Here is an 18,012-nt window from a genome sequence, read left to right as displayed (position 1 = left end):
ACTGGTTTCACTTCCTGTCATAGACAATACAGCTGACTGGTTTCACTTCCTGTCATAGACAATACAGCTGACTGGTTTCACTTCCTGTCATAGACAATACAGCTGACTGGTTTCACTTCCTGTCATAGACAATACAGCTGACTGGTTTCACTTCCTGTCATAGACAATACAGCTAACTGGTTTGGTTTCACTTCCTGTCATAGACAATACAGCTAACTGGTTTCACTTCCTGTCATAGACAATACAGCTGACTGGTTTCACTTCCTGTCATAGACAATACAGCTACAGCTAACTGGTTTCACAATACAGCTGACTGGTTTCACTTCCTGTCATAGACAATACAGCTGACTGGTTTCACTTCCTGTCATAGACAATACTTCCTGTCATAGACAATACAGCTGACTGGTTTCACTTCCTGTCATGAGACAATACAGCTGACTGGTTTCACTTCCTGTCATAGACAATACAGCTGACTGGTTTCACTTCCTGGTTTCACTTCCTGTCATAGACAATACAGCTGACTGGTTTCACTTCCTGTCATAGACAATACAGCTGACTGGTTTCACTTCCTGTCATAGACAATACAGCTAACTGGTTTCACTTCCTGTCACAGACAATACAGCTAACTGGTTTCACTTCCTGTCATAGACAATACAGCTAACTGGTTTCACTTCCTGTCACAGACAATACAGCTAACTGGTTTCACTTCCTGTCATAGACAATACAGACTGGTTTCACTTCCTGTCATACAGCTAACTGGTTTTCACTTCCTGTCATAGACAATACAGCTAACTGGTTTCACTTCCTGTCATAGAACAATACAATACAGCTAACTGGTTTCACTTCCTGTCACAGCTAACTGGTTTCACTTCCTGTCATAGACAATACAGCTAACTGGTTTCACTTCCTGTCACAGACAATACAGCTAACTGGTTTCACTTCCTGTCATACAGACAATAGACAATACAGCTGACTGGTTTCACTTCCTGTCATAGTTTACAGCTAACTGGTTTCCTGTCATAGACAATACAGCTGACTGGTTTCACAAATACAGCTAACTGGTTTCACTTCCTGTCATAGACAATACAGCTGACTGGTTTCACTTCCATGATGTCAGCTGAACTGACAATACAGCTGACTGGTTTCACTTCCTGTCATAGACAATACAGCTGACTGGTTTCACTTCCTGTCATAGACAATACAGCTGACTGGTTTCACTTCCTGTCAGCTGACTGGTTTCATACTTCCTGACAATACAGCTGACTGGTTTCACTTCCTGTCATAGACAATACAGCTGACTGGTTTCACTTCCTGTCATAGACAATACAGCTAACTGGTTTCACTTCCTGTCTGGTTTCACTTCCTGTCATAGACAATACAGCTAACTGGTTTCACTTCCTGTCATAGACAATTAACTGGTTTCACTTCCTGTCAGCTAACTGACTTCCTGTCAATAGACAGCTGACTGGTCATTCAACTTCCTGTCATAGACAATACAGCTAACTGGTTTTAAATACAGACAATGACTGGTTTCACTTCCTGTCATAGACAATACAGCTGACTGGTTTCACTTCCTGTCATAGACAATACAGCTAACTGGTTTCACTTCCTGTCATAGACAATACAGCTAACTGGTTTCACTTCCTGTCATAGACAGTACAGCTAACTGGTTTCACTTCCTGTCATAGACAATACAGCTAACTGTTTCACTTCCTGTCATAGACAATACAGCTAACTGTTTTTATATTCAACTGTTTCACTTCCTGTCATAGACAATACAGCTAACTGTTTCACTTCCTGTCATAGACAATACAGCTAACTGGTTTCACTTCCTGTCATAGACAATACAGCTAACTGTTTCACTTCCTGTCATAGACAATACAGCTAACTGGTTTCACTTCCTGTCATAGACAAAGTTATACTGTATTTTATAATTAAAGAAATACACTCAACGCGGACTTGAAACATCTTACTTGAGACATTTCAATTGCCATTGGGTCGTTATGGGGCGAACATTATTGTGTTCTAAAATATCACCTAACTGAAATGAAGATTTTAATGGTAAAATGAATGTTGAGATCCCCGACCTGCTTCAGCACTTTTGAAATGTTCTTTATTACTTTTTACTGCTGCCATAAATATTGAAGAATATGAAGAACAATTGCGCTCTTTAGAGGCGAAGTTGAAATAAGACACTTTTCTCTGAGTGTAAATCTTCACGAATTGTTTCACATACGCTGAAAATCCTTAACTTACGAGGACTAATGAACAACATTTAAACTCAGATGAAGGTCTTCCTCTACCCTCGCTACAGTTATTATTGTTTTGGTTTTTTACTGTGGTTGTTCCAAGACCTAAGTTATAAGCTATTTTAATGTACATAAAAGTCGGTGATTACTTCACAAACATTTCTCATCAATTCATTTACATATTATTAACATTAGGAGAGGTTCTGGGAAAAGCCACAACACTTTCAAGTGATGGAAACATTAGATTTTATATATTATATTTCTGTGTATAGCTCTTATGAAGGAATATTTTGCAACTGAAAACGAGAAGGGTATATCAGCACTAGATACGCCTTATGTTCAGTTGCAATAACCCCAATAAAAGTATCCATAAAAAATTCACTAATAATTTTACAAAATTTACTTTTTTCTACGTGAATCTATTTTTTTTTCTTAAATGATTTCCATAACATCAATTTTTAAACATCACATACTTCTTAAAAACACTTCGTAGTAACCTAGAGACAAGCATTAGTCATCTTTTTAATACCTCACAGAAATGAGAAAACTCATATAAACTTCCACATCGCACCTATCAAAAAACACAATCTGAATTTCGACAAAGTTGATATGAAGAATGTCATCTTCCTTCTTTAATAAAGTCCAGCTTACGCTAATTTACCATGAATATTATGAGAGGGCGTAGCGGAGGGGAAAGGCAGCCTTTGATGTTTCACTCCGAACGCCGGGAGGTCTCGACTGAAATTGTGCCCCAGATTCATAGCGCAAGTTCCTAAGGCCCCTCAGTTAAACCCCTGTGTCTTTCCCTTCTCGTTGTAATTTGGCTTTTCGTCTCTTTCAAGTCTTTTATTTTTTGTACACTGCTTAATGTTATTTCCTTCCAAGTAGCGATGGCTAACCAATTACAGTATGACTTGAGATGGTTGTTTCTGACGGAACTCAAGACTTCGCTGTGTTCCCTCAGGCTAAGCTGCATTGCTTAAAATTTTTACTATTCATCCGTTCCCTTTGGCTCTTCTTACTTAGCTGTCCGACTTCTTCAACATAATAACACCAAGGGGTTGTTTGAAGTAATAAGAGTCTCTTATTTATAAAATGGCGATGAAAGAGGAGGAAAAAAAATGAAGGTTGGAAATGAGACATGATTTATTTTTATAAAATTCTCATGTATTACTGAGCAGCAAGAATTACTCTTTAGTTAATTCCTGCGCTTTCATTTACAGACCACAAATCCAGAAAGAGAACTCTTGTCCAATATATTATGCAGCGTTCGTAAGAAAACAACATTTTTTATCCTTTCCCGGAACGAACCGCGAATACAAATCCTCCGTTGCAGTTTGTTTTGTCTCAAAATATGCTTTCCATTTCCCCCTCTCTTTCTGCATTATGCAAGTGGCCGATTAAAGATGTTTGCGGAGAAAAAGCGCCCCTGTGTTCTGCAGCCTGAAAAGAAGAAGAAGAAGAAGAAGAAGAAGAAGAAGAAGAAGAAGAAGAAGAAGAAGAAGAAGAAGAAAGAAAGGTTTTCTTTCACTCTCGAACCCTAATTACTTATACGACTTTTCTTTGAAGAAATATCAACAAAGTTTCAACCGTTAGTTTGATATATAATTTAGTGGAGGCTTTTAGTCGTAGAATATATTATGTTATCGATTAAAGATATCACAGATATATGTATCCCTAGTCTTAAAAATGAGAGAAAGAGGATACGTTTTCAAAAATCTGTTACGCAACATTTATAAAGATACGATAATACTGAATGTCATTGTGATTAGTTGCAATATAGCAGTTGCAGAATAGTTCACTATTGTTATCAATGCTTCAAGATCGGAAGGCAGTAGGATGCCCTAAGAGGTGATCTGAATAAGAATAAAAAAATGAAAGCACCATAGATGAATTGCTTGGCTATTACAAGTGACAGGGAAAAAAATTATAAAATGAGAAAAATATTGACTTATGCAGGTGAAGCGATGCAAAGCGTGATATGAAGGAAACGAAAGGATCACAGTGTTCAAAGATGATCTGGTCATGCTGAAGGAATGGTCGAAATATGTCTGAAATTTAATTCATGCAAATGAAAGATTGATAATATATGAATGAAGGTAAAATTTGTAATAACGTAAAATAAACTTCAGTTATTTTGCTTCATATCGAAACGTATAATGTGCTTAAATATTTCTCATGTGGAAAAAAAATATTCAATTAGGGAGAAACTCATGTGATAACTTTACCCCAGTTCGCGTCATGATCTGGAGAAAAGCTTTTGCAAAATGCCACATGGTTCGGGGCCTTTCATGAAAAATCAAAGCCATCTGGCATCACAGCCAGGGGTACATGATTTGATAATCTGGTCTCAGATTATAGCGGCTGCCTTCGACCATCCTGCCGTTATAAATAATTTGATCATCTCTCTAAATATCTGTAATTGCTAAACTCAGAAAGAGGTGTGTCATGTCCTCTATATGAATATAAGACTGGTTTTGTTGAAACCGGGAGTGAAGAAGGAAATTTTGCATTTGAAGATTTCATTCTACACATGATTTGGAATAACTGAGTGCAGATCAGTAATTGCTATTGCATGAGCTTGCCGTATGGTGCATATCCTTTAAAAATATAAATATATATATATATATATATATATATATATATATATATATATATATATATATATATATATATATATATATATATATATATATATATTACAGTTATTGTAGGTGTGGCCTGATAAACTTACTGCAAGGAAATATATACTAACGATCTGACTGTTCACCTACAATTGCAAAATAAAAGAGATGGAAAAAAGCCTGGGGGCCTTACCTTAGAGGGAATTTGGAGATAAACTCTTAGGATAACTAAATTACATGTATTTACAACACAATAATCAGAAGATAAGGAACGGCACATAAAATGAATAATAGACGTTAACTGGGCGCTGGGAAATATACTTCTACGGCACTAAGGTTCCAAAAGGATTTGTCTCGATGCAGCCAACAAGCATAGAGTGGTGACAGATGGATTCATGGGGGCACCGCTCCTCTCTGCAATTAGAGAACGGCATATGAACACTGGGAGAAGTCACGGTAATAGCGAGGATAAAAGACTCGCGCTGGGGGCGACTGAAATCCTCTTTTCATAAAACACTACTGACGACACGAGTTTATCATAATAGTTCAGGTCTATGGGAGAAATGCACTTTGAAACAGAAAACCTCAAATTCCCTACTGTACGTTACTTTGAAGAGTTAGCTCCTTGTAGTTTTGCCCATTGGGGGATGGGGCCAAGGGGTTGGTTGACACTGGAGTTAAGATATTAGGACTAGTCATTCAGCCACGGAGGGAAGCTCTGAAGTGGAGACAGTCAAGAGGTGTGACTCGTTCAGTGTAGCTCTGGTCTCTCTCTGAACCTCTGCGAAGCCAGGCTATTTATTAGCTCTGAGGATTACTGGCTTTTGATTCCAGATGCATTCTGGGTACATCTGCTTTCTCTTTGGGTGAGGCTGGCTTGCTAGAAGCAGTTAGATACAGCCGCTGGCTGATTAAATGCGGTTAGAGCGCCCGACTTCCTCCTTTTGGTGAGACTTGACCGGTAATCTGTGCCTCCAGCCATACAGAATACTCCGAGGTGGCGTCAGTAACCTGGAATAAGGTTTACGGCAGTCACAAGACTCAAGAGAGGATTAACAGAGGATTAAAACACCAAGGGAAAATCAGAACGAAGTGGGAGTATCAATTCCATGACAACCATCAATGTGTCTGGCAAACGAAGTGAATTACAATATGACTTTTGTCAATTTTTGTAGACGAGTTGCCTTGAGAGAGTTGACTCCCTTAGTAATATATATATATATATATATATATATATATATATATATATATATATATATATATATATATATATATATATATATATATATATATATATATATATATATATATATATATATATATATATATATATATATATATATATATATATATATATATATATATATATATATATATATATATATATATATATAATCATAATATCTTCCAGAAGTAGACGACAATAACCAAACAACCTGGTATATTTCAAAACATCAGTTATATCATATACAAGCATTTTTCTAAAGGTTAGGAAACACTCTGATGATGCTTCTTTCCCCCATCGGTGAAAAACGAAAGAGAGCTTGGTAGAAACATGAATGGACGGAAAAGAAGTATGCGTATAAAAAAATGGACATTACCGAATGAGACTCAGAGATTTAGTTCAGTAAATCCGATACAGGTTGAAAGGGAGTTGTTTTGGGCGAGTTTTAACTGGTATAGACTTTCTATTTTTTTTTCCACACTTACGACAAAATAAATTGTTAGGTTCTTAATTCATAAATTAAACTAAAATCGATACTAGTGTTTCAGTAACCAAATTAAATCTTTGGAAAAGATGGGGATCGTTACTACCTTAAGGAAAATGGGCGTACAATAAATTCGAAACTAATACTGAAGTTAATAAACTAATCCTCAATAGAAACGAGAAGAGGACATTGAAGCAAAGTTTATATTCATATCCATGGAACTTAAAGCGAAGTGCAATAACCTTGAGGAAATTATCAGGTAACATACGGACTAAAAACGTCGGTTGTATGAGAGTTGGATGCCTAGGTGTAAATATTTAAATCAAACTACATTTATTTTTTTACAGAAATAGGGATAAACATATTGTGCTGATAGCTTTCTGTTCCTCATAAAGAGATACATTTTGGTCAGGGTCTCAGTGTCACTATCACCACCATAATGCATCATCATACTTATTACCTCTCCCTTATTCAGCTTTTCATTTATGATGACGCATGGATAGAATAAATGGTTGTAGAGTATGGTGTAAGAAATCAACTGCTGATGGCTTGTCCTATTAAAATAAGTTCTAGCTTTTCATAAAGTCTATGCCAAACCGAAATAAATCAAGGGCTTAAGCACAGGGTATGTGCATTTTTTTTTATCTTTATTTTGGAAAATATAACCTTTACAGTTGTTTCGTTAGACCTACTCATGATACATTCGGTGTTCCTGGAATATGAATGTAGTTCATCCTTTTTTTTTTTATTTGAATTTACGAAGTTTAGGTTGCCAGTCTAAGCGAAGGGGAGTTTTAGACCATCCAGCGCTTATGACGGTGAAAAGACGGAGTTGGAGAGGGTGGACGGCGAAATAAAGAAATTCAGAAAATAAAAATGAAGAATAAGAATAAGAATAAGAATAAAGAATCTGGAGAGGACAACAAGAATTAGGAGTGGATGCATAAAATAAATGGCCGAGAGGGATGCATCTAAAGGCGTTGCTGACACCCTGTAGTAACGCCTGCAGTTCACCACGTGAGACGAAGTCTATGGGGCCTCGACGTGAGGTGCATTGACTGCCCTGCCCAACAGTGGAACCTTATTATATCATAGCTTTTTTTTTTGTTTTTTAAAGCAGACATCTCAAAAGGAACCTTTCGTGCAACATCCTGCGAAAAGTTGCGGAGTAATTGACCTTTCGCTTTCGTTCTAGCAACGAAAGTTTGGGAGCTGAGCAGACTTTTCCTAAAGTTGCATGAAGGACTTTTTTTTTTTTTTTGGAGACATCAAATTAGCCATAATCCATAAGAAGAAAGAGAAAACTTTGGAAGGGAAGTTGAGGTGAAAGTTTGACAACTGCAAGGGGAGGTTCTTCTTAACAATATATTTAATGAGACACACATGAGCTTATCTCCCAAAAGTATGCTCTAGCCTCGGGGGGAAAAAACACATTCAGAGAGAGAGAGAGAGAGAGAGAGAGAGAGAGAGAGAGAGAGAGAGAGAGAGAGAGATCACTAAAAATTATGGATGCAGTTTCTAGGTCATGATATATATAAACTAAATAATTAAACTTAGACAGTGTATCTGTTGCACAATAATTTTCTGATAAATTAATGGGGGAAAAAACACATTCGAAAAAGAGAGAGAGAGAGAGAGAGAGAGAGAGAGAGAGAGAGAGAGAGAGAGAGAGAGAAGATCACTAAACATTATGGATGCAGTTTCTAGGTCATGATATACATAAACTAAATCATTAAACTTAGACAGTGTATCTATTGGACAATAATTTTCTGATGAATTAATGGGAAAATAATCATTAAAGCTTTGATGAAAAATTCAAACACTTTTTTTATGCGCTTTGGACGTGAAACATTATATCAATAACTATATTTATTAAATTCATCCCATTAATGTTGCATTAACATACAAAAAGGGCTTAAATCATTTGGAGAAATAAAACTATTAGTGTCTGTATTTTCATGATAACTTTGTTTCAAAGGCTTGCAAAAGATATCGATGACTATTTTGATAAAATGATAAAAAATAAAAAGTGACTTGTATAAGATTTTTATCGCTCAATATTCTGAGAATATTCCTAACGCTGAAAAAAATAAAAACAGTCTCTTCGGTGAGAATGATTATATAATCATATACTTATATATAATTTTCGCTATACTTATAATTTAGAAATGTAGAAAAGATAAATAGATAAAGATAAAGAAAGATGTATCGATGGTTTCCAGGTTCTTAGGCTACTTTGTGTCACAGCGTTGGGGAGTACATGAATGATGCTGTGCTATTATCCTAAAGGAAATAGTTTTAGGCCAACCATTAGGGTTTTGATGTAACAGAGTTTATTGGCGAGAGCACTTTAATATATAGAAAAATATGCGATACTTTACTAAACTTGATACCTGAAACAGCAACATATTTTCTCAGGACTAAATTTGTCTCCTCGTTAAGTAAATGTTCAGATTAATGTCTTATATAATTTGATTTTTAAGGATGTAGATTTCAACATAGGATTTTCAGAAACCTTTCAATTAAATTTTCCTCCATTTTCTTATTTCTAAACTCACATTTTCGACCAGAATTAAGTCTATCCTTAATTAAAGGCAAGCAGCAGGAAAATTCTGAGCGCAAAATCTCCCCAGTGATACGTCCAGAGGAACTGACCCAGTCAGATAGATAATCGGCTGCCGGATTAAATATTAGCTGATGTGTTCCGCAAAGACTTCAGCTGATTACAACTACACTATCTTAAAGGATGGGAGGAGAAAAGGAATGCTGAAGTTAAAGGCTGGAATTTCTATGGCAATTAAGTCTGAGAATGAGAAATAAAACTGATTATTCTTAGTGGAATTAATGAAGTAAAGGTAAGAGAATTAAGAAGTGAAAAACATATGGAATCAGGTAGCAATTTAGAATTAAAAAAAGAAACATATTATTCAGTGGCGAATAATAGGATAGTATTTGTCAGTCATATATTCTGATAGGTTTACTCTCTCTCTCTCTCTCTCTCTCTCTCTCTCTCTCTCTCTCTCTCTCTCTCTCTCTCTCTCTCTCTCTCTCTCTCTCTCTCCATTGTTTTAGAATTAGAATTAAGTCCTACAAGGAAAAGAGAGATAAATTAGCATGTATAGAGAATCTTCTGGTAACTTTTTACCAGGCACGTAAATAATTTTAATAATCAAAATATCTTTTTAACATTGATTTCTCCACACCTCGGAAACGCTTGTCACCACTGAGAGTAGATCCAAATGAAGAAAGAAATAAAGATAGTTTGATGTCTTGACAACATACATTATATATATATATACATATATATATATATATATATATATATATATATATATATATATATATATATATATATATATATATATTGTAACGACTTAAGCACCTCCTTAACTTTTTGTATTGAAGCAGGCCCTTTCTAATTTTGACTAAAAATTACATAAAAAAAGTAAAACTTAAATACTTAGGACTCAATAACCAGCTACAATAAGACACTACTTAAGTAACCAGTGCTGGCAAAGGACCGTGAGGGAATATGATACAAAAATAATATATTATAAACATTTATTTACAAGAAAAAAATAACAGTTGACACATAAGTATCAGGCCACACCAGTGAGAACTGAATACCCCTTTGCAACAACTGAACGCTGCTACAGCTCTAATATGGAGGGCAGTTGCTAATTCCAATACTCAACTCCTTGAGAGGTCTTATAAATGGAATTGCAGTTAGAGTAGCAGCAGGAGGATCCAAGGTGATGAAAATGAAGATCCTCTAAAGTCTGATATCCTCTCCTGAGTTTGTCATGCGTCAGTCGTGGATGAACTGATGTTCAAATCGTCCAGTTGAGGAACGAAGGTGGTCCTGGGAAATTGATGAAACCGTGGCTGCACCTCAAAGCATTATCAGCTGAAGAATGATGAAGTGGGGGACAGTAGCAATTTAAAGAAAACTCCACAAGCAGGCGGTGGTGATGAGTAAAGCCACTACAAACACGCTATTGCAGCGATCCCAGGGGTAATCTGCTACCCTCAGTAGATCAATTCCTCTCAGATGTAATCCCTAACCTCTTTAGCTTTAAGAGGATCACTAATTCGGCAAACTTATAGGCTGGTCCCGAAAGTCTCTCTCTCTCTCTCTCTCTCTCTCTCTCTCTCTCTCTCTTTGTCTCCAAGTCACCATGTAAAGGAAACAATTGTCAGATTAGAACTATCCTCCTTAACAACCGCAAAACACTCGAACAAGCAAACAGCACCCAATTACCAACAAGCAGTAATCATAAAACTGTGTGACCCGAAAAATATATATATACGCACGTGTGGATGCGTGCGCATATAATTTTCCATATTTCCCAAACATTAAGCCCCAAATGACCCACGAATATCGTAGTCACTTTACCCGAGGGATAACTTGCACCCAAAGGAATTGTTGAATATCATTATATCTACAAAGACGGCGATTCTGTCTTTGATGGTGCTGTGGTTGAATGTCACTGTTTTCGGTTCATAATTCCTGTCCACAGGTCAAATTATCTGTCAAATAAAACCACCCAGAACCTGTCTTTTTTTCTCTCTCTCTCACATCAGTATACGTCTACGAAGCTTCGAAGGCAATTTTCTCGAGAGCCGAAGGTCCCACCTCTGAGTCAAATGTTTTTCGACAAAAAAACTGGCAGGTGGCAATAACACAAGACATTTATTTGCCGATAGGAAATCTAAATCTTCCGAAAAGTGGTATTACATCCGAGAGTTAACCCTAACGCCTGTGCCCCTGGCATAAAACTGTGACGTTAACGGTCAGATGGGTTTGCTAGGTGGGGTCAAACAGCGAATCGGTCGCTCATATTGCTTATTTATAGGATTAGGAAAAGACAAATTTTTCCCCTTTTTGTCACCAGCGTCTGAGGAAGGAACGGTCGTTCCCTGGGTTGAAAAGAAATACTAGAATTCATATCTTTTTTTCACCATTTTTTTTTTTTTTTTACTCTGAAAAATAATTTCTGTAAAAAAATTCTGGTAGTTGGCCAAAAAATTAAGACTACTTTCTCAAAATAAAAATATCTTATTCATTCTTATAAAGGAGAACTTTAGATAATTAGTTTTAAGTTGACATAATTCGCATATTTTTTTCTTGTTATTTTTCCTGCACTTCCGGACTTATTACCTTTATTAAGTTAAGATTGTTTCTTAAGTCATGTCAGTTTTCTTCCAGCTTTCTTAAAAGACTCATTCCATTTTTTAAGTTTTCTGTAAAAGAAAACTATTGTGCCGGATGTGTCTATCCGTCCGCACTTTTTCTGTCCGCCCTCAGATCTTAAAAACTACTGAGGCTGGAGGGCTGCAAATTGGTATGGTGACCATCCACCCTCCAATCATCAAAAATAGAAAATTGCAGCCCTCTAGCCTCCTCAGTAGTTTCTATTTTATTTAAGGTTAAAGTTAGACATAATCGTTCTTCTGGCAACGATATAGGATGGACCCCCAAAGGGCCGTGGTTAAAGTTTCATGGGCCGCGGCTCATAAAGCATTATACCGAGATCACCGAAAGATAGGTCTATTTTCGATGGCCTCGATTATATGCTGTAGCGGCTGTACTGAAAACTCGATTGCGCCATAGAAACTTCTACTCATTTTTTACTTGTTTTTAATATGGTCTTCTTTCCTTACCAGGAAGATAATGAAAGATTTACTGAAACTGTTGCGAATAATTCATTTGGACCTTGCAAATTATTTGAACTTTTTTTTAATTACTGTGCGCACTGTCTAAATTAAATATTCCGTGGCAGTGATACGCAGCCGACTGCTTCCAGTATATTATAACACCTAGCTACAAAAAGGGCACTTTCATTTTGTTCCTAAAAGTGGTAAAACGAGCATAACTGCTCTGTGTGTGTATATATATATAATATAATATATATATATATATATATATATATATATATATATATATATATATATATATATATATATATATATATATATATATATATATATTGTGGTGAATGATCCCATTCCTAGCCAAGAGGAAGAGCGCCCAGTCTTGACAGCCAACCGAAAAACTAAAGCGCCTGAAAGCCCTGTAAACCCGCTTGGAGGCATAAATGTGAAATGATGGTTCCCCTGGCCTTCATTCGCCCTTTGTAAATGGATGAGAGGACCACCGAAATGTTAAGGAATCCACAAACTTTAGAAGCTGCTACAAAGAAACTCATTCGAGATCTTGAGAAACTGCATCCAGATCGCCATTCATTTTAATGAAGTTTGTTTGAAACATTCGTCTAATGAGATATTTTTATTATAATTATCAAAGTAAGTATTCAGAAGATTGTTGGAACAATCTGATTATGGAAGGATGGAGCGTATAATTCCGTTATAATTTGATTTTTATGGAATACATTATTATTATTATTATTATTATCATTATTAGTTTAACCAGACCACTAAAGAGCTGATTAACAGCTCTCCTAGAGAGGGCTGGCCCGAAGGATTAGATTTATTTTACGTGGCTAAGAAGCAATTGGTTACCTAGCAACAGGATCTACAGCTTCTTGTGGAATCCGAACCACATTATACCGAGAAATGAATTTCTGTCACCAGATATAAATTCCTCTAATTCTTCATTGGCCGGTCGGAGAATCGAACGCGGGCCTAGGAGAGTGCTAGCCGAGTACGATATCGACCCATCTAATGAGGAACTGATATGCCGTCAAAGGTGACATGTCATAGCATCCGGTGCTCTCTCTCTCTCTCTCTCTCTCTCTCTCTCTCTCTCTCTCTTTATTATTATTATTATTATTATTATTATTATTATTATTATTATTATTATTATTATTATTATTAATGGACATATATACTTAATTCATGAGTATAAGGAGTGCAGAAAAGCTAGAAAAATAGATCAAATAATAATTATTGTGACTAAAAATATTGTTGCCTTGACTTGCTTTCAAGGGCATTAGTCAGTTTCAATGGCAGAACTTTAGTCAGTATTTCATCTTTGACTGATATTTAAGAAAACTGTTGCGCATCCTCTTCAGAGATGGAGAATAATTTCCCTAATTAATTTTCACTGTAAGCCAGTTTTTTCAGGGCCACATGTGAGTTTAAAGCAAAATGAATAATTTTTGTTCTAATTCCGAGAAAAAATATATATTTCATGTGCTAAAAGTGTTCCAGTGATTAAATTCAAAAGGAATCGCATTATGAAAAGCAGGTTTTGAATAGAATCATTTGCTTTCCTTAACATATACAGAGCTGAAATCAAGGGATATGAACCTTGCCAAAGTCATATAGATTTGGTCTCTTTTACAAGCAGACGTCACTCCAAAATCTATGCGACAGAGACCGAGCAGTCATGGCCTGCGGAAAATTGATCATACAGATTTGAAGATTTATTATCACTGAATATATTCATTCTTTTCTTCAGGTCACAGTTCCTTCCCAGTAAAGATAACTATTGTTAGAAAACTTGTAGGGTGTTTTAAAAGCCAAGCCGCCCTGTGGGCCACAGCGAGAAACATAATCATTAAGGAAAAATAGCCTGAACGTTATTCTTTTGCAGCAAAAGTAAGATTTAGAACACCTTATTTTTTCCCCTCTTCATTTTATACTAAAAAAATAATAATACATTTCCATTCTCTGTATTTTAGGAGTTTTCAGTCAGTACAGTCGGTGTTTCATTGTGATATTATCGAACCTTGAATTTCTACATTGTGTGTCCTGCTGATTTATTCGGTAGGCCAGGTGTATAAACCTCGCTACTGAAGGCACTGGATGATGCAAACGCACGTTTGCGCTTTTTCGTTTCACAGTTTTGCCGAAACAGAGAAATTATCTGGGGATACTATTTTAGAGGTACTGAGGCTCAGCAAATCTTTGCCTCGTTAAGGGCTCAAAATGATGTTATAATGTCAGAACACACTAACTTCCAAATACATGGTACACACTCGAATAACCTGTCTCAGTCATTCGCAAGTTTAATCGGAAACAAATATAAAAGTGAAACGGAGACTGATAGTAAATAACAGACAGGATAATCAATCAAACTAGGAAACATTCTGTATAGGAATAGATGAAAAATGGACCAAATTTTTGAATTAAGAATCACGGTTCCTGGTGCTATGGTGAATATCATGAGATAAAATAAATAGTATTTTCTAAATGGACCTCAGGATAAGCCAATTAATATGTTTATAGATGATGAAACACCTGTTTTCGTCGGGGGAATCTATTTCTACACCTCAGTGGCTTAACTGCTGTATGAAGGCGGTTTTTGTTAGCCTCAATACCAAGAGAAAGAGGTCTGCTCACTTCCCCATAAATCTCCCATGTAGGCGGAGCTTCGTCTACCTCCTTACTGCGTCAGCAGATGAATTGCCGCAACGCGCAGGTACCTCTAAGATACGTCATCGCCTACGTAGTTACCCCAGGCGGGAGGCGACTCCATGCAACTGGGTAGACCTTGTCTTACTTGACTTGGTTAGCCAAACCTGAACTTGTGTCAGTGAGTTTTTTTTTTTAGGAGGAACAATACATAATTTCAGTGTTGTTTTCTCAATGTTTGCTTCCTCAGTATATTTACAATCGATGATAAATCGTAAAGTGGATGTTTTTTTTTTTTCAGTGAGCAGGAATAGTTTTTTTTTTTTTTCAGACACGGGAGATAAACATGGAGTGGTTACTAGCTAAACCTCGTTAATGTTTTCATACTATTAATGTTCGACAAAAGTTTTTTTATTAATAAAAAAAATGATTGTGTACTGAAAGAGCAAATATCTATAGTAATAAGGCGTTCTATGAGTGCCAGAAAAAATGAATGTTTGTCTTTACTATTCCGACCATTACTGGCAGATATAAAGAGACCTTTGTAATCTTGTACAAATTGAAAGATAAATACAAAAGCGTTATCCAAAATGAAATTAGCATATAAAAAAAATTAATGCAGCACTCGTACTTGTTTAGTTAAATGGAATATAATTACCACAGCCGAGTGCGTGGAAAGACTTAATCTCCTTAATTACTGTTGCTAATGAATTTGACATAAAACTCAACAAAGTAATGTGATGCAATGCATTAAAATTCTTTTATGTTACAATGCTAACGTGGATTATTCATTTCTGTCGGCGGGCATTTTTATTAGAGCTCCGCTGAGATTAAACTGAACTCTTCATTTTGACATGTGCATGGCATTCGGTATATTTCACCAGAAGTGTATAACTGAATCACGAAAATATGGAACATGATGAATATATAAATAAAGATAAAATCCACGAAGGCAGAGTCTGCTAAGTAAAGGACATAGCGTCGAAAGGCCTCGCAGCACTCCAGTGTTTCCGTATCCTCCGTGGATTTTATCTTTATTCACCAGAAGTGTATTAAACGTTGCAGTTTTGTATTTGTACACGCACGTTTCATATTTTCGGTTCTCAGGACTTGTAGGAAATTTCCACTGAAAATTACTGTTTCCCACATTCAGAATTTTGTAACACCCGTTTTTCTGTGAAGAGAAAAACCATTTGCTTATCTGTTATATTTTTCCATTTTCGTGTTGCATTCTCTTCTGTATCAAACAATTGCTCTAAATTTTTCATCTTAGAGTTCTAAATCTATGTGATTTTTTTATTTCATTTTTCTTTTAATGTCTTTTTATCCATGAATTTCTAAATTTTTATGCTACGATAGTCTCAACAGGTAAAATTACAAATTTTATTTTCAATTCTTTTCAATATTAAATTGATACTTAACTCTTCAATAGCGTCACCCTTTATATATATATATATATATATATATATATATATATATATATATATATATATATATATATATATATATATATATATATATATATATATATATATATATATATATATATATATATATATATATATATATATATATATATATATATATATATATATATATATATATATATATATATATATATATATATATATATATATATATATATATATATATATATATATAATGTATGTATATATATATATATATATATATATATATATATATATATATATATATATATATATATATATATATATATTTCTCTCCGCCTCTTCATCTTCATTACGATCGATCTCGATGTTATAAGCTGTCTTTGTCTGTTGGATTTATTGTCTTTTAAGATTACTTTGATGATTACCAACTTAGTGATACGTAATTGCTCTAGATTCACGAACGAACCAAATTTCATTAACAGGAGGATTTTATTTAACCAAAGTAAAAAAGAACTTGCAAACCTTTCGGCTTTCATAAATCATTGAAAGACCGCAGCTTTCTAAAAATGGGGACCGTCACGTAAAAACCGTGGATCCTTAAACTGGGAAATATCATAGAAAACCGTGGCTTCCTAAACTGGGAAATATCATATAAAGACTGCGGCTCTCTAAAATGGGAAAATCATACAAAAAACCGTGGCTTCCTAAAACGGGAAACACCATGTAAAAACCATGGCTCTTTAAAATAAGAAAAATAAACCATGAAGGAGAGTAATCAATTGTAAGAAGTCTCTTGTTTATTTATAATTTTATCTTATTGAAATTTTTTGTATTCATTAGAAGTGGCATCAAGGCGCGAGAGAAAACCAGACACGGTAATCAAATAGAAAATCAAAGTTCCCTTACGGTACAAGAACGATGTCTATTTAAAAGCAGGCCGGTAAAATCTCACAAAAAAAGGATGAAAATATCTTTTGGATTTTAATAAAATTGACATCATTACGGTAAGTTGTCATAAAGAGACTTGATTAGGGAAAAGAATCCTTGCAGTGCAACAGACATTCCAAGAACAGAAGGTTATACAAACAAATGTGTATGTGCCGTGAATGCTGCACATTTATTCTTATGTAAATGTTACTTCCTATATCTGTATCGTTTGAAACTACCTTAACAAAATTTTGACCTTGTTGGTAAAAAAGGAAATATGTCGCTGGGCAAGTGTTAGTGTCCTGATGGTCGAACTTTGGCTCAAAATAAATTAAAAATAAACTCTTACGACGGTAAACGAAATGGGTTATCACAACACACAGAGTAAACTATCAATAGAATCCGTCTATGTCTGGTCCATACTTGGTTTCGATTTTATTACTAAAACAGGTACAGGCTTCTATTTTCCATTGTTATAGACATTTTTATGGACAAATACTGTCAGAGACTATTTCACTGGAAGCATTCTAATATATATCGTAATATATTTTTGGGTTAGAGTGTTTGCTTGTTTTGCCGATGCTTAAGAGCAATTTCTGTTTCACAGGTAACCATTCAGGCTAATGCCAATGATTCACAGAAATCATTGGAACAACTAAGAACAAGATATATGTTTAATCACTGAGTTTTATCTTTGGTTTTTGTTTCCATTTGCTGTCATTTCAAAATACTCTTTGTCCCTCATAAATGTTGCAGCTCATCCTAACAGTAG

Source organism: Macrobrachium rosenbergii, chromosome 14 (assembly GCF_040412425.1).
Source record: "Macrobrachium rosenbergii isolate ZJJX-2024 chromosome 14, ASM4041242v1, whole genome shotgun sequence".
NCBI lineage: Eukaryota > Metazoa > Arthropoda > Malacostraca > Decapoda > Palaemonidae > Macrobrachium > Macrobrachium rosenbergii.
The sequence above is the reverse complement of the archived record's forward strand: the minus strand, read 5'-3'. Positions refer to the sequence as shown.